The sequence below is a fragment of the Heterocephalus glaber genome, unplaced genomic scaffold, assembly GCF_053883595.1.
Source record: "Heterocephalus glaber isolate CG9 unplaced genomic scaffold, H.glaber_assembly_v1.0 deba00001497, whole genome shotgun sequence".
NCBI lineage: Eukaryota > Metazoa > Chordata > Mammalia > Rodentia > Bathyergidae > Heterocephalus > Heterocephalus glaber.
The window spans coordinates 27413250-27440431 of NW_028258320.1; the positions used below are offsets into that span (position 1 = coordinate 27413250).

The following is a 27182-nucleotide window of genomic DNA, read 5'->3' on the forward strand; positions in this document are numbered from 1 at the left end:
TGTTTAACCTGAAATTCTACAACAAGTCATACTGTCCGCATATCCCACATCCAAAGATCCTCCTGGTTGGTTCTCCCTTTTGGCTGTAGGTGAGTGGGACCAGGGTCTCATCATGTCTATTGGACGAGTATGGGGGTGGGGTGAGCAAAAGGTATTGGTGACATATATCATCAGGACCATAGGAAATCTTTGCTGGCTTCTGACGCTGACTCTGAAAGCTGATGGTGATGATGATAGTGTGAATATGTCTGAATCCTTTTATCGGGACAAATTGCAGTACTTCAGGGGTGGATCTAGCCATGAAACTAGAGCTGGATGATGACAATTAGTCAGATGTTGTCAGATCTTCAGGTTTTACTTCCACACCCCATTCTCTTGAATTTGTGTTTTGTGCAGTCTTTTTCTACACTGAGATCTCGCTTGACCTTCCTTCACAGAATGGAGTTGCATTCAGAAAGCCTGTAGGAAGATGAACTGAAACAATGTCTTCCTTGAGAAACTGTAGCCTTCCAGGAAAAGAAATCACCTAGTGACTTCAGTTTTAATTCAAGATTACAAAAGTGCATACATTTTGAGATAGCTGATGTTTTGTTTTCTTTGGGCAGTTCTCTATAGAAACTACATTATTCTCTGTGGATAAGGGATTGAACTACAAACATTAAATTCGTAATCCCACCTATTCAAAAGCCAGAGGGAAGGAGAGTCACAAGTTTGAGGCCATCCTGAGCAACTTAAAATAAACATGAAAAGGGGCTGGAGATGTAGCTCAGTAGCAAAGTAGCCCTAGGTATGGTTCCAGTACAAAATAAAAAAAGAGGAAAGAGGGGTGGAGGGGAGGAAAGTGGTGGGGGAAGGGAAGGGAAGGACAGGGCTCTGGGAGGTAGAGGCAGGAGGATTGCAAGTTTCAGCCCAGACTGGGCAGCTTAGCAGCTTAAAAAGATCCTGTCTCAAAATAAAAGTAAATAAGGACTGGAGATTTAGCTCAGTGCGAAGACCTTGGGTTCAGTCCCCAGTACTTCAAAAACAAAATTAAGAAAACTGAGTTGAAGGAAAGAAGGCATGGTCCTTTCCTTCAGAGTGTTTAGTGGGAAAGATAGGCATCCTTCCAAATATCAATAATACAAGACAGTTTCACTGGAACCATAGGAAAGCAACATCAATAGCGCGCTGCTGAATGACAGAGAAAAGGGGAGGGAGGTTCATTCAAGGTTCAGAAATGAGAAGAGTTCTGCGGGGGTGGGGGTGGGGGGTTTGCAGCATTTCAGCTGGGACTTGAAAAGGGAAGGGAATCCCCTGAAGGAAAGGTGGCCTGCTAGAACAAGAGACTGGCACAGAGGTATGGATGTCTGGTGTGTTCAAAGGAAGCAGAACAGTGTGGAGCAGTAGCTGGAATCTGGAATTTAAAGTAAGTCTGGGAGGTGGGATGGGGCTAGAGGAGGGAGGACGTGACAAATCGTAGTAAGAAATTAACATTGGATTGAAGATTATTATGTTTGTATCAGCAAGCTCAGTATTCTTAACTATACTTTTTTCCCATTAAGTTCAGTTTGTTAAGTTTTCCCCTAAAATAAGTGATAAAATTTCAATGATGTTTGATTCTTATCAGTATTACTGTAAGACTAAAATGTTCCAAATAATCTTCAATGCTTTCTTCAAATTCAACATTGTTTTTGCTCTAAATCTGTAATCTTGTGGTATAATAACTCTTAATGTGATTCAAAGTTTAGATAGGAAAATAGCTCCACTTTCTGGGCCGGGAAAGAGTAAAGCCACTTTCTACTATTTTGTTCCAATTGTTAATAATAAGAGTAATTGTTAATGTTTATTTAACATGCTATATCAAGGGAGTGACTTACAGTATGTTATCTAGTGAGGCATTATTTTGATTTTAGATTCAATTTTCAATAAGGTCACTCAATTAGGTAAATGGTCAGACCAGAATTTAGGCCCAAGCAGGCTACCTTCAGAGCCTGTGTTTTGAATAATAATTCAATGATATCACATGATAAAGGGATTATACATGGTAACATATTAATAGTAGAAATTGGGCCTGGCACGTGTAGGAGGAGTATTCTTCTATTTCTTTTTTCTTTGTGTCCTCATGATTCTGATTAATTTCACACCACACATTCAATGATAGGGCATATTTCCAGGTCTTCATATTCCTTAAAACTATTACATGATCTTATACTTTAATAACCAACTCAAAATAAACTCAAGCTCTTTGGGAAAAGTCAGGATATGGGATGAGAAAAACATTAGCAAATGTGATAGCCTTATGTATGAAGATCAGACCAGCCAAAATCTCTTCAAGAATCAATTTCCAATATGCTCATTATTCACAATAAGCCTGAATGCACCAGGTATTTGTATTTTGGCATCTCATATACATCTCCACTTGTTTTGATTTTTTTTTATCCTGAAGATGATACAGCAAACATACTGGTTTGTACATGGTGTACTAAAGTGTGCTTTCAGATGACAGATTGGATTTTATGCAATCAGATATTAACTGCAAACTATATACTAAGCAGAAGAACATGTTAGTGCCCTTAGCATCATCATAGATTTCCTCACCATACTACCCTCCTTGGCCAACCTTTGAGGAGGGATGGGAGTAGAGGCAAGCTGTAGTAAGAGTCAGGCAGTACAGCAAGCATGGCATGGTATATTTGTGTTTTGGGCTCTCATTTTGCCCATGTTTAATGCTAGCCTGTCTAGATCTCTCTGTCTGTTCTCAGACTCTGAGGAGTTTACACCTCCTGCTGTTTTCTCATCTGATTTTGTGGGCAGGACTTAGAAATACATGGCTGTTCATGGGATTAGTGAGTGAGGAATTTTTTTTCAACCTTATTCAATGTGGGGTCATTTTTAATTATTTTTATCATAATAAAAATTTACTTGAAAGTGCAGGGTTAAAGGAAAATAGACTGATGATTTATTGCTGCTCCTGCCTCCACACACAACCATAATTAATATTTTTATGTTTTCTTTATAAAAATTGTTAAGTTTTACTACTACATGTTTGCAGTACACAATGATTACATTCATTGTGGGGAACTGATACATGTACATACACATCTTAATTCTTTTTTTCCCCTTTCCATTCACACTCCCACTTTATTTATTTTTTTTACTTTTATTAGTACATGCTTGCAGTATAATGATCACGTTCACTATAGGGAATTGATTGGTACATGTACATAACACATTTCAGTTCTTTTTTTCCCCTTTTTCACCACCCTCTGATTTTGCCAGCATCAGATTCACTTATTTATCTTATAAGTCTCATCCTTATCAAGTTAATTATACCTACAGATTAATAGCCAGACTAACAGGCCAAAAACATAAAACTATGACAGTTCTACTAAATCAGTGTATACTTTTAGATACATTGTCCATGGTGGATTACAATAACTTCTTTTCCTATTGTGTGGCTTTCACTTTGTACTTCATGTATATATTGGATTTCTCATATAAGAGAAACTGAATATTTAAGCTTGTGTGTCTGATTTACTTCACTTAACTTTATGGTCTCAAGGTACATCCATTTTCCTACAAATAATTTGAGTTTATCCTTCTTTATAGCAAAATAATACTCCAATATGTATAAATACCACTTTTTTTTTGTACTGGGGATCGAACTCAGGACCTTGCACTTGCAAGGCAGGCTCCGCACCACTGAGCTAAATCCCCAGCAGTGCCACATTTTCTTTATCCATTCATCTGCTGATGGACATATAGGTTGCTCCCAAGATTTAGCTATTAAGAATTGTGCTTCTCTTAGCATGAGTATGCATACATCACTATGGTATGATGCCTTTAACTCTAGGCCAAGTGAAATTTCTATTTTTAGTGTTTTAAGGACTTTCCATACTGATTTCTATAGTAGTTGTACTAGTTTACATTCTGATCAGCAATGGAAAAAGGTTCCATTTTCCCCCATATCCTCACCAACATTGGGATTGGTTGATTTCTTGATGGTATCCATCTTTTTCTGAAGTGAGATGGAATCTCAGTGTTGTTTTAAGCAATGTTGAACCTTTTTTCATGTATTTATTGGCCATTAATACTTCTTCATCTGACAAGTATCTATTCATTTCAGATGTCCATTTTTTGATTGGGTCTTTAAATTTGGGGGTGTCTAATTTTTTAAAAAAATTCTTTATATAATTAATCCTTTGTCTGAGGATTAGCTGGGAAACTATTTTTTCCATTCTGTAGGTTCTCTTTTCACTCTGTTGGTGGTTTCCTTTGCTGTTCATAAGATCTTTAATTTGATGTGATCCCATTTGTTGATTCTTGATATTCTTTCTTGTGCAACTGGAATCCTGTTCAGAAAGTCTTTGCCTACACCTATGTCTTCAAGAGTTTTAGCTATTTTGCCTTCTAGCAAATTGTTTCTTTTTAATATTTAGATCTTTGACCCATTTTGATTTTTGTTTAGTGTATGGTGTGAGATAAGGGTTTAGGTTTAGCTTTTGGCATGTAGATAGCCAGTTTTCCCAGCACCATTTGTTAAAGAGGGTGTCTTTCCTCCAGCAAATGTATTTGGCCCCTTTGTCAAAGATAAGGTAGTTGAATGTACCTGGAATTGTTTCTACATCCTTGATTCCTTTGATCCACAAGTCTGACAAGTGTGTTTTTTGGTTTTTTTGCCAATATCATGTTGCTCTTATCACTTTAGCATTTGTAGTGCATGCAACCTGAAGTCCAGGATTGTGATGCCCCCTGCCCTGCTCTTCTTGCCCAGAATTGCTTTTGCTATTCTAGCTCTCTTCTGGTTCCTTATGAATTTTAGGATTGCTTTCTCCAGTTCTGTGGGGAATGCTATTGCTATTTTGATTGGGATTGCATTAAATCTGTATAACAGTTTTGGAAATATGTATGGTCATTTTGACTATATTTGTCCTGTCCATCAAGGATCAGGGAATATTTTTTCATTTTCTGATGTACTTTTCAAACTCCTTTTTCAGAGTACTGTAGTTTTCATTGTAGAGGTCTTTCACTTCCTTGGTTAGGTTAATTCCTAAGTATTTCATTTTTCTTGATGCTATAGTGAGATATTTTCTCCTAATCTCTCTCTCTGAGTTTGTTATTGGTGTACAGGAATGTTACTGATTTTTGAGTGTTGACTTTGTATCCTGCTATGCTAGTGAACTTAGTTATTAATTCCAGGAGCCTTTTGATGGAGTTTTGGGTCTACTAGATAGAGGATAATGTTGTCTACAAATAATGATAATTTATCTTCTTCCTTTCCTATCTTTATTCCTTTTATTTCTTTCTCTTGGCTAATTGCTCTAGTTTAAGAACTATATTGAACAGGACTGGTGATAGTGGACATCTTCATCTTGTTCCTGATTTTAGAGGACAGTTTTCAGCTTTTCTCCACTTAGTATCATCTTGGTTGTTGATTTGTCATAGGCGGCTTTTCTCAGGCCTATTCGGGGTTTTTATCATGCATAAATGTTGGATTTTGTGAAATGCCTTTTCTATATCTCTTGGAATGATCATGTGACTTTTATCCTTGATTCTGTTTATATGGTGTATAACATTTATTGATTTGTATATGTTGAGCCATCCCTGCATACCTGGAATGAATCTACTTGGTCAATGGTATATGATCTTTTTGATGATTTGCTGAACTCTGTTTTCCAGTATCTTACTGAGAATTTTTGTATCTACATTCATTAAAGAGATTGGCCTGTAGTTCTCTTTTTTGGTTGGGTCCTTTTCTGGTTTTGGAATCAGGATAATACATGCTTCTAGGAGTGACTTCCGAAGGACTGATTCCCTTTCAATTTCATTAAAAAGTTTGAGGACTATTGGCCTTAGCTCTTCTCTGGATTTCATGTAGAATTTGGCAGTGAATCCATCAAGACCTGGGCTTCTCTTAGTTGGGAGTTTTAAAATTTTTAATTTCTTCTTCAATTTCATTGACTCAGTGGATTATTCAGGATTTTTATATCTTCTTTGTTCACCTTCATAAGTATTTAGGAGTCTATTTCTTCTGAAGTTTTCATTTTATTAGACTACAGATTCTCAAAGTAGCTACCGATGCTCTGGATTTCAGCAGAATCTGTTGTAATTTTGTGTTTTTCATTTTATTTTATTTTATTTTATTTTATTTTGATACTGGGGATTGAACTCAGGACCTTGCGCTTGCAAGGCAGGCGGCGGAACCACTAAGCTAAATCCCTGGCATGTCCTTTTCATTTTAATTGCATGGATTTGAATTTTTCCTTACTTAAGAGTTTGTCTATTTTGTTTATTCTTTTGAAGATCCAACTCTTCATTGATTCTTTGTATTGTTATTTTAGTCTAATTTCATTAATTTCTGCTCTGATCTTTATAATTTCCTTCCTTGTACTAGCTTTAAATTTGGATTTTCCATGTTTTTCTGGGACCTTTAGATTAGGACCATTAGATTATTTATTTGAGGTCACTTTGTTTTTCTGATGTGGAAATTCACTGCTATAAACTTCCCTCTTAGGACTGCTTTCATTATGTCACATATATTTTGATGTTATGTCATACTGGCATTAATGTTTGGTTGTAGAAACTTTCTAATTTCTTTTTAAATTTCATCTGTGATCCACTGATTATTCAAGAAGGTGTTGCTTAATTTCTATGTGCTTGCATAGTTTGTGTAGTGTCTTTTGCCATTGATTTTTAAGTTTCATTGCACTATGATCTGATAATATGCATGGGATAATTTCTGGTTTTTTTCATTTACTTGAGCATGCTTTATGGGCTAGTATGTGGTCTTTTTTTGAGAAAGTACCAGGTGCTGCTGAGAAGAACGTGTATTCTATTATTGGGTGGAACACTCTGTAGATATATATTAAGTCTGTTTGTTTGAAGGTTTGGTTCAACTCTGATATTTCTTTGTTGATTTTTTTGTCTAGTTGATCTGTCTATTTGTCACAGTGGTGTATTGAGGTCCCCATTATAATTGTATTGGTGTTTACCTGATTTTTTATGTCCATTAGTGTTTGTTTTATGAAGTTGGGTGTACCTATATTTAGTGTGCATATGTTTATAATTGTTCTTTCTATTGAATTTGTTTGCTTAACCAATATATAGTAACTTTCTTTGTTTCCTGTCTTGGCTTGAAATTGACTTTGTCTGAAATTAGAATAACTATTCCTGCTTGTTTCTGGGTTCCTGATGCATGGAATATTGCTTTCCATCCTTTGATTTTTAATATCTGAGGTTTTAAAAAAATTAAATGTGTTTCTTTTATATGGCATATTGTTTGGTTTTGTTTCTTGATTCATTTTGCCAATCTGTGTCTTTTAATTGGGGAATTGAGACAATTCACATGAGAGTTATTAGAGAGGTATTGACTTATTCCTGTCATTGCATTATTTTCCTGTTGGTGATTTCCTTATTTTTTTTCTTTTTGCTTATCTGCTCATCCCACCAGATGTAATCATTCTTTTTGACTTATTGGGATTTTTGCATTCATTGTCTTTTTTGTATGATATCTTTGAGAGTTTTTTGTAATGCTGGTTTGGTGATCATGAATTTCTTGAGGTACTCCTTTTCATGGAAATACTTTCTTTCTCCATCAGTTTTGAAGGAAAGTTTTATGGGTTACACAGGTCAGGATTAAAAGATATTATTTTTTAGGACTTGAAACACTTCACTCCAAGCCCTCTGGCCTTTACAGTTTGCATAGAGAAGTGTGCTATAATTCCAAAGGGTTTACCTTTATATGTGATTGTTGCTTTTCTCTAGCGTCTTTAAAGATTCTCTCCCAGGGTGGACTTCTGCTACTTTGAATATAATGTGGCACAGAGAAGTTCTCCTTTGGGCCTGGCGATTTGGGTTCTGTGTGCCTCACTTATGTGTATATTGATTTTTTTCCCTATATCTGGAAACTTTTGTGTAATTATTTCTGTGGAAAGATTTTTTTATACCATTTGTGTTGTCTTCTGATTTTTCACTTATTTTAGTTATTCTTAGATTAGTCTTCTTTGCATCAGCTAGCAGCTGTTGGATCCATTTTTCATGTTCTCTTGTTGTGTTTAAGGTGTCTGAGTAGTTGGTCTTTAAAGGTATCGTCTTCTAATTCTGAAGTTCTGTTCTTGCACTGATCACTTCTACTGCCCATACTTTCAGTACTATTTTAATCTCTTGGATTTCCGATTGAAACCTTTTCATGGACTGTAATTATTTGTTAAACTGGTCATTTAGGCTTTGTATCATTTTGTTTGGCTTATCTAGCTTTTTATTAATGTCTTCTGACAGCTCCTATTGCATCCTTTTGGTTATTACTTATATTATCTGTCTAGTTATCTCTTCTGTGATCCCACTGAGTACCTCTTTGCTCTGTTTTCTAATCTCAAGCAATTCAAGTGTCCAAGTCAATTCGTGTCCCTGGTCACACTGGTGGATAAAGAAGAAAGTCAGACCCCAAATCTGTGCTGGGTCTAGTCACCAGAAGGAAGTAGGGTTAGGGGATGTGTGCCAATGCCATGACTTTCAAATCCAAAGCAGTTCATGCTAAGCCTGGCCTCTGGCTCTGGGGATGGGGCCTGTATCCTTTAGTTTAAACCCCTTTTTTGGAGTCTCTTGCCACCATGTTCCTGGCCCCCTGACCATGGCTGTCTCCTGTGACTGTCTCTCACCCAGTCCCTGTGGGAACATAACACTGGGGGCCCTAGAATGAAGCTGCCCTGTGGCTGCTCTGAGTTCCAGGTTTAAACAATCAACCCCTCCCTGGAATGGCATCCAACCAAGAACTCTCCAGATACTATCACGGGTACTTGGACTGGAGTCACCCACCAGCTGTTGCAGCTCACAACACCCTCCAGTCCATTCCTCTGCTGTGTTTCTCCCTGAAGTCCTTTGGAGTCCCCCACTTTCACTTTATCTTTGTAAATTTGGTCTCCCTTTCTTGTGAGCCAGGAGCCAGGAGCCAGGAGCCAGGGAGAAAGTACAAATTGTCCCTTCCCTTTTCTGTGTTGTGTCGTGTCTCTTCAATTTCTTTGTGGGTTTTAATTTTCCTGTCAGAGTCTTCCTGATTGCTGAGACTCTACTTCCACCTTTTTTTTCTTCCCTGTGTTTTTATTTTCCAGTGTTTGGGTTCCAAATTTCAAAGAGGCTGAGTTATTGCTTATCACTCCGCCATTTTCCTGGAAGTCTCTTGAAAAAGGATCTTGATGCTGGTCTTTCTTCTAGCATGACATCACTAAACCTCAATTTCTTATGTGTAAAAAGAACAAGATGGAATAAGGATGTGATGGAAAATGATCAATAGTGGGAAGGTTCACCTAAGTGGGACAGGTTTCATAAATGAGCAAATAAAACTGGGGGTGGTAAGGTGGAGGGAAAGGGAGGTTTCACAGGCAAAACTGGATGGAATTCAGCCTTGGTCCAGTGTTAGGGAGATGTTAGGGAGTAGAAAGAACTGGAGAGAATATGACCCAGTCAATGAGAGTCAGACTTTACTCAGTTCCAGGAAATTGTTACATAAAAATGAGGGCCCAGTGTTGGCAGCATTTATGGGTTTTTGACAGAATTCTGAAATTCAGAATTTTATGGGAAATCTTCCAGGTTTAAAACATGGGCGATTCATTCATATTTGCTAAAATCAAAAACTAAAGCAATAACACTAGAAAGGTCAAACAAAACACATCCAGAGACCGGATTTAGCGTTAGCATTTCCAGTGTGTGATTAGATGATTTCCAAGGTCTCTTCTGGCTTCAGCTTATATGATGCTAGACCAAATCCACTTATGTCTAGCCTATCTCTTCCACTTTTGCTAAAACTTGTCACTGTGCATCCTGTGTCTAAATGATGACATCTTTGGAGGAGCTCTTAGGCAAGCACTGCATGATGATCATCTACAAGATCTTGACAAAGAATATCCTTTTTCCATGGCCACTGCTGATAAAAGTCAGAGGTACTAGGAGTTAATTACTTGTGTTAATTATCCCTTTCAGGGACAATAAGTGTCTTTTAATTCCAGGACACTGAGCTGTTTCTCTAAACATTTTTCTCCTGCTTTTCTTTCCCATTCCAATGTGAAATAATATACTACTAAGAAATTGATTCTGGTTTCCACTTGGACAAAGTATATTTGTAGGCTTGGCTTGTGATGCTTCATTACATTCCCTGGCAAGATTTTATCATGTATTCTGTTCCTTTATTCTGTTTGTTCGTTTGTTTGTTTTGTACTGGGGTTTTAACCTAGGGCCTTTGCACTGAGCTCCATCCACTTTTAAAATTTTTATTTTGAGACAGGGTCTTGCTAAGTCACTAAGTTGCCTAAGCTGGACTTGAACTTTTCAATCCTCATTCTTCTAGAGTATTGGGATTTACAGGCATGTGCCACCACACCCAGTTTCTGTCTCTCTTAAGCATGGAGCTGTCTGGGAATGTCCTTGAATTGACTTCATCATTCAACTGGCTGAATAAGTCAAAAGAATTTGGATTTTATGAGTTGAGTTAATATAGCAGTTTAGATTTTCCATGTGGATTCAAAAAAAAAAAAAAAAGAAGGAAACGAAACTAATGGATTTCCATTTGATTCCAATCCTAAATAATTACTGTATCTTTAATAAGTCTGTCTCCTTGCTAAACTATGCAGTGAAATTATTTAATATATTTGTATTTGTAAAGACGAACTTCTTGAATCTGACTGGCTGGGATGTGTTCTTCACTTTACATCAACAAGCTATTTTACAAACAAGTGGGCTTGACTCTAAGTTCAAGTTTAGAGCAGATGTTAACAAAGGGAAGGAAATACCCAAATAAATAAAACAAAAATGACATGTTGAGGGAAGTCACATATCTTATTGTGCCTTAGCTGACCTCAAGGGGGTAAATAGGTTCTGAATAACAGCTCTGAGCCACATTTTGTCCTTGTCCTACCCATAGGAATGAGTCAACCCTCTTTGCACTTTTTAGAGTATGGGAACCATCACTGAACATTTAACTTTTTTTGAGATATATTCCTTTTCACAATTTATTTGAATATTTTCTTTTAAATTGACACATGACATTTGTACATATTTATGGGCTACAATATGTTAATTCAATATACGTGTACAATGTGTAATGGTCAGATCAATAATTAGCATCTCTGTCTCTTCAAATGTATCATTTTTATGTGTTGAGCAACTTTGAACTCGCTTTGAGTTATTTTGATATTTAATAAATTGTTGTAGGCTAGTTATCCTACTATCCTATAGAACATTAAAATTATTTTCTCCTATCCACCTGAATTTTAGTATCCATTATGCAAATGCCCTCCCTCCTTCCTGGCCTTTAGTGACCACCATTCTGCACACTACTTTTACAAGACAAACTTCCAAATGTGAGTGAGAATGTGTAGTATTTATCTTTCTGTGCCTGGTGCATTTACTTGATACAGTGCTCTCTAGTTCCATCATGTTTCCACAGCTGACTGATTTCATTCTTTTTGATGGCTGAGTGATACTGGCTGCTAACAAAATCTGAAAGAACCAGGTAATTATCCAATCATTAAAGGCATCCATCTGAGATTGTATTGGTAAAAGATTTAGGTTTGAAAAACAAATTTCTCCATTTTTACCCATGCAGATGGCTAGCCTTTCAGAGCACTGGTGAAAGCAGATGCTAAGCTCCACAGAGGCAGGGAGCCCACTGCTTTCACTCTGTTGTGTTTTCTAAATGCATTCAATTCATTTTTTAAGTGAAAGATGTTTGATTAGTCATTTGAATATATGGGGGATTTAGGTTAGCTTTCTATGCACTCATTCATTTCATGAAGATTTATTAAGCTTTTAGTATGTGCCAGTCATAATTTTTAGTACCAAGGCATATGATCTAGGCTTGAGGGTTAGAACCCTCAACAGATAATAACAATCCATTGAAATAAACATCATCACATCAGAGTTGCTCAAATTGCTGTGTGACTTTAGAGGAAAACTGACTTAACTATTGGAGAGTTTTATAATGGCATCAAGGAGGCTCAGTCTTGAAGGAAGAGAGGATTTTGCCAGTCAGGCAAGCTGGAGAAGGGCATTCCAAATGCTTCCAGCAGTAAGTTGGAGCCAAGGAAGAGTCCAAGCCTAGAGGAGGGCAGGAGTGTGGCCTCCATGCTTGTCCTGAGCTGTCATGTGGGATCCACAGGTCTGTAGGACAGCCTAGAGAATACGGTTGGAGGATTACTGGTTATAGACCCAAAGAGTCAGGTAACTAGCTAGGCATTTAACGGTCAAAATACCTAGTCATAGGGACAAAACATGGATTGATAATACCATATTTTCTTACATGTTTTTAATAACATTACTGTTTCAGTAATGGAAAACTGTAAGCTCCATGAGGGCAGAAATTGTCATCACTGATTTCCTAGTGTGCTTATAATAATGAATGGAGTAAAACTTGTGTTCTACCTCTGGATAAGCTGTACGCAATGAGGAACAGTGCAAAGACTTTGAAAGTTGGAGTCAGAACTGAGGTGATCAGAAAAGCATGGTTTAGAAGGATGGCTCTGGCAGCTGCTTGGCATGTCAACTGCACAGGGAGTGTAAGCAGAGGAGTCCATATGTAGGTGGCTGTGACAAGCCAGGGGCTTGCAGAGAAGATGGAGAAAATGAGTATGATTGCTGAGCTCTTTGCGGGGGCCTGGGATTCTGGGTAAGAAGGAGCGGGCATGCAATGGAGAGGAGGCTTTGTGCTTGGGTTAATGAAAGTTTGGTGATGTTGGGTTCTCCATGAAATTTAGGAAGAAGAATGACTGGTATATTGAGTTGGGAGCCCAAGAATATCCACGTGAGATCTTGACATAGATCTTAGTGAGAAATTGGTTAGAAATGTGGATCTGGAGCTGTGAAGAGAAGCCAGGTCTGAGAGTGAACTGTGGACACCTGGCTTTGCATGTCTATGGTCATGTGGTAGAGGTTGGATGAGCCATATGGGCGTGGGTTCATGAAAGTTAAAGGGGCAGTGGTCTGCCAAGATTAGAGAGGTAAATAGTGTTAGGACTGAAAAAGGCTGCCCTAACAGTAGAAGGGGGACACTAAAGTGAGATTTGGGGGGGGGGGGCGGTTGGATGCACCAGAAGTTATCACATACAGACTTGAGGGATAATGAGTAGAGGAGGAAGTGGAGGCAGGAAGAATATTCTTTCAGGTTTTTTCTAAGAAAACCTTTGAAAGATGCAACGACAGTAACTTCTAAGTCTTTATGCTGAGCACCATGCCTATTGGATCCCAGCCAGGTTTGAAATCCCCTAGAGGTTAGTGTAGGCTTTGCTTGTTCTGAGGAACATGCTCATGTGGAGATACAACTCTAAACAGAATCCTTTGTCTGCTTTGTGATGCATACTGAGTTGCCACCTTTTGTGGTGGTTTTTTTTTTTTTTGGTAACTGGTTTGAAAAAGAAGATCCTGGGTATCTTTGGAAGATAGAGGTCTCTTTGAACTGGGGAAAGAGCAGAAAACTCAGATATGATGAACGAAAGACAAATGGAACTCTGCAGTGCTAAAAGACAAAGCTGCTGATTTTTTTTAATTTTTAATTTTTTTATTTTTTTGGTATCGGGGATCAAACTCAGGACCTTGCACTTACAAGGCAGGTGGCGGAACCACTGAGCTAAATCCCCGGCCCATAAAGCTGCTGATTTAAAAAACTTGCCCATAGCTGTTGTTGATCAGTTCTCATCTCCATGCCATACAGCATTAAAACAGGGATGTTGATGAGCCATGGAGTTCCTGAACTCAGAAAAGACAGGAGAGAAGGAGGAAAGGAAGGGAGAGAGAAACGAAGCAAGGGGAAAGAGCGGGAGAGGAAGTGAAAGAAAACCATGTTTAAATTTTAGTACTTTTTTCTTTTTAAAATCTTTTTTTTTTTTTGTCTCTTGGTGACCTAAGGACTCTGAGTGACCTAAATGCAGCCAGCCTATTGTCATTGTGGTAAGACTTCTTGCTTCTCATTTGTTGACTTTTCTTTCTTTGAAGAAACTATACTAAATACGGGTTATGGTGGTGCATGTCTGTAATCTCAGCACCCAGGAGGCTGAGGCAGTAGAATTGCCACCAGTTCAAGGCCAGTGTGGGCTACATGGTGAGTTCAAGGCTAGCCTGGACTATATAGCAAGACCTTGTCTCAAAAAATCAAACAAAAACGAAACAAAACTCTATAGTAAAGGAAGTTGAAAATGTCATTTACTTATTGGGTGGAGATGCTTTCAGGGCAGGTGAAAACTGAGGACCAAGGGAAGGAGGACCATTGGCATTCTGGCCAGACATGTTTACAGGTTCAGTGCTTTCAGGTTTTAGGGGGAGCTATGCCAGGATAAAAAAATCACTTTGTAAATTGACTAGGGTCAAAGGGATAAAAGTGAATGATGATTCATGTTACAATTACTGTGTGTCAGGTACTGTGCTAAGTAGTTTCCCTAAACCCATTCTCTTAATCACTGCAGCAGTCTGATGACATAAATATAATCATTCCCTCTTGTTTAGATGCATGTATTTAAGTCACCTGCTGAAGATAGGATGTGGACTCAGGTTGTCTAGCTCCTGCCTTTACCTGCATTCCTTGTATTACACATCCTAGAGTTATGTCTCCACATATTAATAGATATAAATATCTGTGTGTGTATTTGTATGTAGCTATTGAAATAAAAGTGGAAATTCTACCAGCCATCCTTGTGGACCTTATACTGTCATTACCAAAAGGTCACAGCCCTTCCCTTACTACCTTACTCAAGTGAAGAGGGTATTTTACTAATGTGAAAAAATTACTAAGTTATCTGTCAGTGTGTTAATAGCCTTATTATAATTATTCTCCTCAAAAGCATCAACACGTTAGGATCTACTTGGGGCTTTTCCTTCCAGCTATGACTGTGCTGTTGGGGACTGGGGAGGCTGCTGGGAGTTTGTGGGGGTAGAGAGATTTGGGGTGAGAGCCTCCACACTGGCTGCACAGAGAGCCTTGGGTCTTTTCCTTGGCTGCTGTGCAGCAGAAGAATGGCATTATGGGTGGGTGAGACTGTGCTTGGCCATTTCGGACAATGGGGAAGATGGGAAGAGACTTGGAGTGTGTTGGCTCACTCTGGAGCCCCAAGGGTGAAATGAGGCTCTTTCTCTAGCCAGAGACTGGCCAGTAGATTTTGGGGATTTGCCACATCAAAGTGTGAGGTTAATAACATTGCCACCACCAGTAGGGACAGAGCCAAATGTCACAGGTGAGGAGGAAGCAGGCTACTGTTCATTCCTTTGTTCTCCCTTTGCACTTTGTGCTTAAAAAGAAGGTCATGTTGCCCTGCAAAGGTCCAATTATTATATTATTCTCTCTGTTTTTTCAAGTTTTGAGTCTTTGGAGAAAGGTGCTTACTTTCCTATAATTACAAAATTCACTCAGGGAGGACAGAGTGCTAGAGGTCATCTTCAAAAAGTATTTGATATACTCTCTTACACCACTTTCTCCTATTTTTATTTAAAAACCCTTTGTGAAACTGAAGATAAATGGATACATTCATCTTTTAAATTTTGTATCCCACTGTTCCCTCCTGCATTTTCCTGAACATTTTATAGAAAATCAAGAAACTATCTTTTACAGTGGTCATTGTTCCTACAAGAATTTTGTTTTGATTTCTATTTGAGATAGGACTGGTTGTGCTAAACAAACCATATCCTCAGCAGTATAGACAAAGGGGCGGAACAGAAAGAGGAACCTGGTCTGGCTGCTGCTTCAGGGGTGGACTCAGGGTGTTCTATGGTTTGAGTTTGTCCCGCTCTGCCAATTCATATGTTGGAATCTTATTCCCTAAAGTGCTGCCACTGGGGGGTGATTAGGTCTGGAGGGTAGAGCCTGCATGAACAGGATTAGTGTCCTTACAATGACAGAGACCCATTTCCTCTTCCCTGTGTGAGGACACAGCCAGGAGCTTCATCTACGAACCAGGAAGTGGATCCTCACCAGACAATGAATCTACCCTGATTCTGGACTTCTGGTCTGTCAGAACTCTGAGAATAAGACACTCAGTTTGTGATGCTTTGTTGTAGCAGCCACAATGACTAAGAGCGGTTGATGCATTTACACTGGCCCCAGGCCCTGCCTTCTTTACTTCTTATCCTTTTCCCTCCTTTGAGTTCTCCCTCCCCTGAGACAGAAGAGGAAACAGTTGGTCAGAAGTTGTTCTTCCATCCCAGACCTGTGCTTCCTGCCTCTGTCTGCAGGGTAGAATCACCCGGGAAGCTTCTAGAAGTGGAAGTGTCAGGTGCCAGCCTGGAGGAGCCTGGCGGTGGGACCTGTGTCAGGCATGTGCAGAGCTTCCCAGATGATTTCATCTCAGTCACGGTTGAGAATCCCTGTGGTTTAGTGATGTTTCTGACTGTGACTGTGGCAGTCCTGGGTCAGAAACACAGTGCAGTTTAAAAAAGGCAGATTCCAGCTGGGCACGGTGGTGCTTACCTGCAATCCCAGAACTCTGGGAGCCTGAGAAAGGAAAAATCACAAGTTCAAGCCCAGTCTGGGCAACTTCACAACTTAGCAAGACACTCTCAAAATTAAAGATAAAAAGGGCTGAGGATGTAACTCAGGGCAAAGGCGCTGGGTTCAATTCCCAATATTTAAAAAAAATGCAGATTTCTGAAATTCCTAATGTACCAAATTGCTTAGACTTTGAACCTGAAACTAGAAAGACAACCAAATCCTAACATACAGAGTGAGTAACGTTTATCTGAAATGCTTGGGACCAGAAGTGTTTCTAAATATTTACATATATATATATATATATATATATAGTGAGATATCTTGGCGATAGGATTCAAGTCTAAATATAAAGCTTATGTTTCTTACCAATCTTATATAGCCTGAAGGTAATTTTATACAATATTTTTAGTGCACCTGGGTTTTGACTGCCACTTGCCAGGTGTGGAATTTTCCAGTTGTGGCATCAGGTTGTCCATCACTCTCAATGTTTCAGATTTTTGGAGCATTTCGTATTTGGGATTTTTGGGTTAGGGATATTCAACCTGTGATAAATATGACTTTTGAATTATTTCAAACTGTAATTTGCCAATGTTCAGATCTTGATTTTAATTTCCTAAGTATTAAAAAATAGTTAAATATGAAAAAACCTTAAAAACCTTAGATTTCTAAATGATCTAGTTGCTCTAGAATTAGTGGGTAAATAGCCATAACTACTCCTTAAAAATTACCAGAAATCCATTATACTTATAAAATCATTAACTAACATTTATTAGGCTTTTCACTCTATGTCAGGTACTATGAGTTTTGCATTTTTCAATTCGTTATTCTGTTTTACAGATGAGCAAACAGGCTCAGAGACATGAAGTGATTAGCACAAAATCACATGGTAAATAGTGTGGACTGAATCAGAACCCTGATGTACAATGGAAAGTAAAGCCCAGGATCTTAACCACTACTCAGTTTCTATCGTCCTAGAGCCAGATATTAGACAAATTTCCCCACTTGCTCTCTGTGGCATCTTCATGGAAAATGAAGAGGAATAAAGGAGGCTTTCAAGCAATGGAAATGCTGCTAAGTTGCTTCATGTTGTCTTCTGTCACCTCCTTTTTCCATAGCACATAAAGCTTCAGAGATCCCTGATGCTCACTTTGGAAACTGAGTCACCAGCGTGGTGGCCTACACCTGCAGCCCCTGCACTCTGGGAAGCTTAGGCAGGAGGATGGCAGGTTTGACCCCAGCCTTGGTCATTTAGTGATTTGGTGTAAAATTAAAAAACAAAAATGGGCTGGGGATGTAGCTCAATGTGAAGGCCCTGGGTTCAATCACTAGAAACACCACCAAGGGGGTGGGGGGGACTGAGTTTTGCTTTGTTTTTATTGCTCAGATTCTTCTAGTCATTCCTGTACCCGAGGACAAACTTCACTCCAATGTTCCTTTGCAGAGCAGTAATACCAATGAAATAAGCAACACATGATCTGGCTTTATTACCCTGGCACACACTTGTCTCTGGGTTAAAAGCCTGGGTGTGTGCATGGGTCAGGGGCATGGACATAGTAGGGAGGAGGCCACTGGTCTCAAGGGCCTCACATTTATGACAAGTCTCATACAAATGTTGATTTTTTAAAAGTCAATTTTGATTCTGGTTAGCCCAATCAGGCTATCTATGTGATCATTGTAACCGTGTGTGTATAGCATTATTCTTGTCTTTCTCAAAACTTTATTGAAGTATAATTTGCATACAATAAAATTTAACAATTATAGGTATACAATATAATGAGTTTTGACAGATGTACATAGTTGGGGTTCACATTAATTTTTAAAATAACAACTTCATTAAACTGTAATTTATATACTATATGTGTCACCTAAAATGTACAGTTTGATGCTTTTTAGTATATTCAGAATTGTGCAGCCATCACCTCAATCAATTTTAGAGCACTTGCATCCACTCATAATCATTAGTAGTCACTCCTCATTTCCTCCAGGCATCCACTAATCTACTTTCCATCTCTATAGATTTGCCTATTCCAGACTTAAGGTCACTTTCACTTGGTTTAAGGTTTTTTGTTTTTTGGGTTTTTTTGGCTTAAGGTTTTTAATGTTCATCCCTGTCATTGCATGTGTTAATAGTTTCTTTTTTATTGCTGCATAATATTCCATCATGTGACTATATCACATTTCATTTATCGAGTCATCAGTTGGTAAACATTGGGTCTACTGTCTATAAATATCCATCAATTTTTATCACATAGAGAATATTTGGTATATTATATCTACATTCTATCTTAGTATACAGATTTTTTTCCTATAAAAATCAATTTTTGGCAGGTAGCATTAATTTTAAAGATAACTTGATTTTTACATCCCTAGTTTGGCTTTCTTTCCTTCAATATTTAATATGCCAGGAGACACAAACAAAAGTGGCTGAATACAGAGGTTACCACAGTTGCAGTCATAGTTATACTTACACTATACTTATATACTGAGATATTATAATATTGTATATTGTATATTGTAATATTATTATAATGGCTTATATACCTATTTCATATTGTAGTTAATGCTTATAGAATTGGAAATAGAAATAAATATGTTGAAATTATGAGAATGACTCAGTATGATTTTACAAAGAATTGTGATACTTTAGAAGTACAGTAGGGTGGGTTCTTTTTCTTTAAAAAATAATGCTGACATATAACTAAATGTATTTGACTTAAAGAGAAATCATGAACTGACATTATGTCAGTAAAATTTGACAAAATTGACCCAGTGACTATAACTTTTAAAGGATGAATATTAATGTCAGTGTGACCATGTTCACTAATACACTGATCAACAAGTAGAGCACATTGACTTGCAAGTTTGTCTTTGACCTCCAGGGAATTTCTATTATTTTAAAGCTAAACGGTACTTACAAATTGTTATCAAAAGTCAGAGCAAGGACCCGAGTTCGATCCCCCATACCAAAAAAAAAAAAAAGGCATCAGTGTGCTGACTCTTGCAACTGGTGACTGCAGATGTTGCATGTTTTACCTCTCAAACATTGTAGAATGAAAGTGCTTAAGAAATAGGAAAGTGAAAACAGTAGTGTAACAACTGTGATAGGTAGAAGGCAGACTCTGAGCTAGAAACAGGCACAGTGACTCATACCTTTCTTATGCTTGTCTCTCATTAAGTGAAGTGAAATGTAATTAATTTATATTTGAGTCATGAGCCTCTGTATTGTATTAAAGTTTGTTTGTTTAGTATTTGTAAAATTCCCAAATAATTATCTACATAGTATTTAATTTTTATTACAATACTCAAACACTTGTTTGTTTACCTACATTCTTAGATATTATTTCCAAATAATTATTTCTCAATTCCCTGAATCCCTTTCCTGAAACTGAGAATAATAAACAATACATGTTTGGTGGGACAACAGTCACAGTTTAGGAGAAAGAGCAATATCAGTCTAGAACCTCTTCTGGCTAACCTTACTGGTCTGCTTTTTGGTTTATGAAACTTGTTATGTATATTGGGAGCCCAATTAAAATAGGTTTTTGATACCTTTGGAGTGTTTCAACAGCTGTACTGAGAATATAATTCACATAAAATAAAATTGAATCATTAAATGTGTACTGAAAACAGTCATTTTTAAGCTGCTCAATTGCATAACTTTCACCACGGTCTGATTTTAAAACATTTTTATCATCCCCAAAAGAAACTCTACCCTTTAACAGTCCTTCCACATTTCTGTCCTTCAAACTGTTTTCCAAAATGGCTTCAGGCCTTTTATTTTCACAAGCAACATAACGAGGGTTCGGCTTCCCACATCTTTGCCCACAGTTTATAGCCTTCCATACGCCAAAATTAATGTAAGCGTAGCTGAAGAAAGGTCACAGAACCCCAGGAAAATTTAGACTTGTAATTCATCTCACAGCTGACTAGATTAAGACAACATGGCCTGGTATCAGCCATGTTTTCTCAGGCTATGGTAACATGATTCTAAACTCTTAAAGTTCGTCAGTCAGGCCGGGGATGTAGCTCAGAAGTAGACCACCTGTCTACCATCTACAAGGCCCTGTGTTCAATTCCCAGCAGTGCAAATGGAAAAAAGAAAAAAGTGAGTCAATACCTGAACATTTGGTAGTGATTGAGATTTAGATAAAAATGTGCTTTTGACCTTCTAAATTTCAATGAAAAATCTATGAATCTTTAGTTTGATGTTTATGATAATGTTCAAAAAGTGTTATATTAGAGAAAGATTATTTCTGAGAGATACAAAGGAAACTGTCAGCAAAAATAAGATGAAATTAACTATATCACTCTGTATTTGAAAAAATTAGTATAGTAAATGTGTGTACATTTCAGGGACAGATAGCTCCCATGTCGATATTAAATATTAATATAAATGTCAAATATGAGATTCTGACAACCTCTATCCAAGAGAACAAATTTTCTGCCAAAACAAAGAGTTGAAAAAGCAAACAATTAACATTTGAATGGAACTAAATGTGACCTAGTACTAGAATGTGAAACTTTACCTGAATGAAATATGGACTTTCATCAATGGTCCTGTTCATTTTCTGGAGGAAATGATTGGAACTTGCCAACTTTCTTTTCCCTTTAGCAAAACAAACTCCTGATTTAGGAGATATGTTGTCCCTTCTACTAAGCGTAATCCAATTTTATTGAATTGTGAAACCTTCTTATTGTTAGTTTTGTTTCATGCCCTTCTCTATCTTCCATGGGAGGCTCTGAATCCATGAATTGTATTTAATTTTTAAGTTAAAATTAAGAAATACACTTATGTTGCAGGTTATCATTGATTTTGTGATATCCTGCTAGACTCTGTATTTTGACAAAACTGCCTTTAACTTACAGTATTTCTCAATGGTCACTCAAAACAATTGAGTTTTATAAGGCATCTGATCATGGAGATTTTTGCTTTATTAATATTCTAATAAAAAGAGATTCCACATTTTCAGTTTACTAGTATGTACTATCAACATTTGTATCTCTTAGAAGTATATTTTCATACAGACATATAAGACCTCTAAATTGTGCATATACTCATAGAACATTAGTCCCAATAATACAATGCTTTTTATACTTATAGATCTTGTTAGTTTTTAGGGGAAAAAATGATCACTGAGAGAATATAAATGGAGTTTTTTTTTTGCATTCCTGGGCATGTAACCCAGGGCCCAGGAGAGGCAAGGCAAGCTCTGTAACACTCAGTTACATCCTCTGCTTACACATGCCTTATACTGTGACATGATGACAAGTCAGAAGCTGTTAGTCAACCCCACAAAATCTTGTCTTTCTAGTCTAGTCCTTCTAGTTGATGTACACGGGCACTTGGTATTTCAAAGGTTCATTTTCCTAAATATTTATGGGGAGATTTTCTCTGGCTTCCAACTTATGTGTTAAAATACCACCCAAGGCAAGACAAAGAAAAGGTATTCAGTATAGAAAGGAATTTATGTCTACTTTTATATTTGGAAATTGGCAAGGAAGATAATTAATCCTCCCCACCCTCACCTCCCAGGAAATACTGGCTTTCTTCATGATTCTGCTGCTCTGCCTATGTCTGTGTGCACTTTTCATGCTGTCATTTGAGGATTTAATGAAGGACAATCTCATATACACCCTCTTAGAGTCATTAGATGATTGGATCTTTCTATCATGTATTACCTAGTTGGGAATTCAGACTACATTTTCCTTAAAAGGGATCTGAACAGGAATTGTAAATCACTAAATTGTCCGTAGAAGAACTAGAATTGCACTGATTACTTTTATAATAGAGTAGTCACTAGACAAAGTCAACTTCTGGTAGAGGCATATACCTGATTATTTCAAAGGGTTTTTATGTCTGGAAGTTCTAATTATTTTGTTAATACAGTCATGTTGTTTGAACACCGAGATTTTAGATTTTAGAGTTTTGAACACAAATTATAAAATCTTTCCATTTTCAGCTATTAAATATTGGAAGGTAATTTGTACAAAGGGCTGTGACAAGCGGTGACATGCATTTCACCTCGCGCTGTGCGTTCAAAGTGAAGACGTGCACTACAGCTCAGGTAAATGAGGTTGCCATGACTCTCCTAAGGCAGCCAAATGCGTTGTCAGCTAATTAGGAAGGTGCGTAGATGAATGAGTGAATGGTATTCTTACTGGCTTCACCTGATATCTGATAAAACAACAGCCGAGGGACTGGCTTGGCAAACCTATAGGCAAAGAGGAGTCTAGTGAAGGCAACTCCCAGCCTGCCATGGAAGAGACACTGAAAGGTAAGTGGGAGACGTGGACCTGGAGATCAGACCTTAGTCTCCAATGCACTGCTGTGTAAGCTGTTTTAGATATTAGAAAAAAGAATAATTTCAGTTTTTAAAAATACTTAAGTAATACCATCTTGAGCCCCAAACCTAGTAAAACCTAAAAGCAAAAATAGACATATTTACCTAGGAATTAAACAAAAACCTCCTGCAAAATAGACTAGCATAATAGTGCATAAAGCAAGGAAAATTTAAGCCAATGATTAATGGATGTTTCAATAGGAGAAAATGTAAATTTATTATATTAAAAGTTTTAAGGGGAAAATCATATTATTGTCTTGCTGTTCAGTGAAAATATATTTGATTAAATGTAATCACCATTCTCTGTAGTAACACTCAAAAGTAGAAAAATATGATTGGTTTCTTATCTTGATAAAAATTAATCTGGGGCTGGGGATGTAGCTCGGTGACGCCGCGCCTGCCTGGCAAGAGCAAGGTCCTGAGTTTGATCCCTGGTACAAAAAAAAAAAAAGCCCCAGAGGCAAAACTATGACATTTAAAGTCATCTGCACTAAAATTAGGAACTAGACCAAAATGTATGCGCTTATTAGTTGACATTCTGAATGTACTGTTCAATGCAAAGATAAAGAGAAGGAAAGTAAGCTGGGCGTGGTGGCGCAGGCCTGTAATCTCGGTACTCTGGGAGGCTGAGGCAGGGGGATCATAAGTGTGAGTGCAGCCTGAGCAACTTAGCAAGACTGTTCCAAAACAGAAAATTAAAAAAAAAAATCAAAACTGCTGGGGATTTAGCTCAGTGTGAAATACCTAGGTTCATTCCCCAGTACCACACACATGCATGTGCACACACACACACACACACAGATTAATAAAAATGTTAAAATACATGGAGAGGCAGTAAACGGAAATGTTAAGGAAAAATTTAAATACAAAGAGCACAAGGAGAGACTTGCACAAATGTAAAACACACCATATTCCTACAAAGATTCAGCATAGCTAGGTGTGGCGGCGCATACCTGTAATCCCAGCTGCTTGGGAGGCTAAGCAGGAATAGCCCAAGTTTGAGGCCAGCCTGGGCAACTTAACATGATGCTGTCTCAAACTCAAAAAAATAAAAAGGGCTGGAGATGTTGCTTAGCATTCCAGTGAGCCTCCTGTCTCGGCCTCCTGAGTAGCTAGGATTGCACTCATGTGTCACCACATGTGGCTCTTAAGTCTGTTTTTAAATTTAACCAGGTCCTAGTGAAAACACTATCAGAGCCCTTTTTGAACCAAACAAGTCAATTCTGAAGCTTATGCAAAATAGTAAACAAGATTAGCTAGAAAAATACTGAAAAGAATTACTGTGATGGGGAGTGAGAGAAATTAGCTCCACTTGAGATTGAAATACATTTTTTAAACTTTTATAAAAAGACTTAGTAATGAAACTAATGTAGTAATGGTTAAACAGACCAAAGGAGTAGAACAGAAAATCTAGAAATACACTCAGATATACCCAAGAATTGGGAATTTCAAAGGCTTTTTACTCATGAAATAACATAAACTTGCAATCTTCCTGCCTCGGCCTGCCAGAGTGCTGGGATTACAGGTGTGGACCACCATGCCTAGCTTGAAAAACTGTTTTAAAGTCAACAAATTGTCAAAAAATCCAAAAGCTGGGCCAGGGATTTACCTCAGTGGCATCATGCCTGCCTCTCAAGCGCAAGGTCCTGAGTTCAATTCCCACCACTGCAAAATAAATAAATAAATAAAAATAAATCCAAAAGTTTCACAACACTTTCACAATTGCTGGGGATAAGTTGATTTGATCTCTTTGAAAACAGCTAGGTAATATAAATACCAATTACAAAAGTACACTCCCTTTGACTCAGCAATTCCTCTTTTGGATTTTGCTTAATAGATATGCACATAAGCAAAACATATCTATGTAAGGTTCTTCATAGCAGCTTTGGTTTTCATTACCAGCCAAAGGCAACTGGTTAAACAAGTTAAGAGAAAGCTCTATACTGGAATTCAATGGAACAGTAAGAAAAGAACAAGGAAGATAGTTTGTGTTGATGTGAAAGAGCTTCAAGATATTTGCCACATGAAAAAAGCAAGGCAGATATCAATGGGTATAATATGCCATATTTTTATGTGGAAAATAGAGGAAATCTATAGTGTTTGCTTGTGTATTTACAAAGAGACTGTAGAAAGATACATTTAAAAAAAACAAGAAGTTTTGTTACCTGTGGAGGAGATGAAGATTAGGTGGGAAATGGGTAGACAGTGGACCATATGTCTGCCGCTCTTTTGTGGTACGGAAACTGAACCTAGGGTCTTATATATTCTAGGCAAGTGCTCTACCACTGAGCTACATTCTTACCCCCCATTTTCATTTTTGAACCAGGCAAATGGTTAGCCTACTCAATAAATAGATCAATCAACAAAGCATATAACCACATTTTCAATTTCATTGATTGATATTGGGTTGTTTAGAATTTTTAGGTCTTCTTCATTCAACTTTAGTAATTCACATGTATCTAAGAATCTATCCATTTCTTCTGTGTTTTCCATCTTATTGGCATATAGGTTCTCGAAGTAGGTATTGATGATCCTCTGGATTTCTGCTGAGTCTCTTGTAGTTTCATCCTTTTCATTCCTAATTGCATGGATTTGGACCTTTCCTTTTTCTGATAAAGTTGGCTAAGGGTTTGTCAATTTTGTTTATTCTTTCAAAGAACCAATTCTTGGCTTCATTGATTTTTTGTATTGTTCTCTTAGTCTCCATTACATTGATTTCTGCTCTGATCTTTATAATTTCCTCCCTTGTATGAGCTTTGAGGTTGTCCTGCTCTTCTTTTTCTAGAAGCTTGAAGTTCAGCATCAGGTTGTTTAATTGGGCTTACTCTGTTTTCCTAATATGAGTATTCACTGCAATGAATTTCCCGCGTAAGACTCCTTTCATTGTGTCCCTTAGATTCCGGTATGTTGTATTATCATTGTCATTTAATTGTACAGACATGGCAGGGGGTATCACGAACTCTAATTTGAAACTATACTACAAAGCTACTGTGATTAAAAAAAAACCAGCATGGTACTGGCAAAGAAACAGACCCGAGGACCAGTGGAACAGATTAGAAGATGCAGAAACAACTCCAGACACACGCAGCCACCTCATCTTCAACAAAGGAGCCAAACACCCTCACTGGAGGAAAGATAGCCTCTTTAATAAATGGTGCTGGAAAAATTGGGTTTCAACTTGCCAAAGATTAAGACTAGACCTATATCTCTCACCATGCACTAAACTAAAATTGAAATGTATTAAAGATCTAAATATTAAAATAGAAACGCTGAACCTGCTGGAACAGAGGTTAGGTAGAACTCTTGAAGATATTGGTGTAGGAAAAGATTTTATGAACAAAACCTCAGTTGCCTGTGAACTAACACAATCAACAAGTGGGATCTCTTCTTATTAAAAAAACTTCTGCACAGCAAGAGAAACCACCAGCAGTGTGAAGAGACAACATACAATGTGGGAAAAAATATTCACCTGCTGTTCCTCAAAGGTCTACTATCTAGAATCTATAAAGAACTTTAAAAAAATCAGACCTCCCAAATTTAAAGACCTAGTCCAAAAATGGGCATCTGAAATGAGCAGACATTTCTCAGACAAAGAAGTAGAAATAGCAAATAAGCATATGAAAAAATGTTCAACATCACTGGTCATTTGAGAGATGCAAATGAAAACAATGCTGAGATTCCACCTCACCCCAGTAAGAATGGCTGCTATCAAGAAATCAACCAATAACAAATGCTGGTGCAGTTGTGAGGAGAAAGGAACCCTTCCCCATTGTTGGTGGGAGTGCAAACTGGTGTGACCACTGTGGAAATCAGTATGGAGATACCTCAGAGAACTAGGGCTGGAAGTCCCATTTCACCCAGCTATTCCCCTGCTGGGGATCTTCCCCAAAGAATTAAAAGGATCATACCACAGTGATATATGTGCATCTATGTTCATAGCAGCACAGTTTGTAATAGCTAAAACTTGGAAGCAGCCCAAGTGCCCATCAACTGGAGACTGGATAAAGAAAATGTGTTTTTTTAATAAAATGGAGTACTACTCAGCCATAAAAAATGAGAAATTAGAGACATTTAAAGCTAAACAGATGCACATTGAGCCAATACTCTTAAGTGAAATAAATAGCACACGTGTAAATACCGAATAGTTTCCCTAGTGTGAGAAACTGAAAGTGTAAATAAGGATCCAAATGTATAATAAATAATGTGAAATAGAAAGAAAAGGTCCAAATGGTAAGGGGAATGGGGGGGTAGAGGAAAGAAAAGAAAGGAAAGAAGTATAAGAAAAAGAAAAAACAGAAGCAAAGTCTTTGTAAATAGGGAGGGATGGAGGGGTTGAAGGGAGGGCAGGGGAAGGAGGAAAAAATAAGAACCAAGGGAGATTATGTAAAGGTGCAAATTTCCAG

The 27182-nt window shown here is 37.7% G+C and overlaps 1 protein-coding gene across 4 annotated transcripts in view; it reads left to right on the forward strand.

Moving 5' to 3' along the window:
* Slc16a9 (solute carrier family 16 member 9) overlaps positions 1-27182 on the forward strand; it is a 78771-nt gene that overhangs the window by 15383 nt on the left and 36206 nt on the right. Inside the window, exon 1 of one of the 4 annotated variants that reach the window (XM_021239116.2) lies at positions 1255-1405. The exons of the other annotated variants lie outside the window; for them this stretch is intronic. The gene's annotated coding sequence lies outside the window, so the exon portion shown is untranslated. Of the gene's footprint in view, positions 1-1254; positions 1406-27182 lie in introns of those variants that run through there. 4 annotated transcript variants of the gene reach the window in all.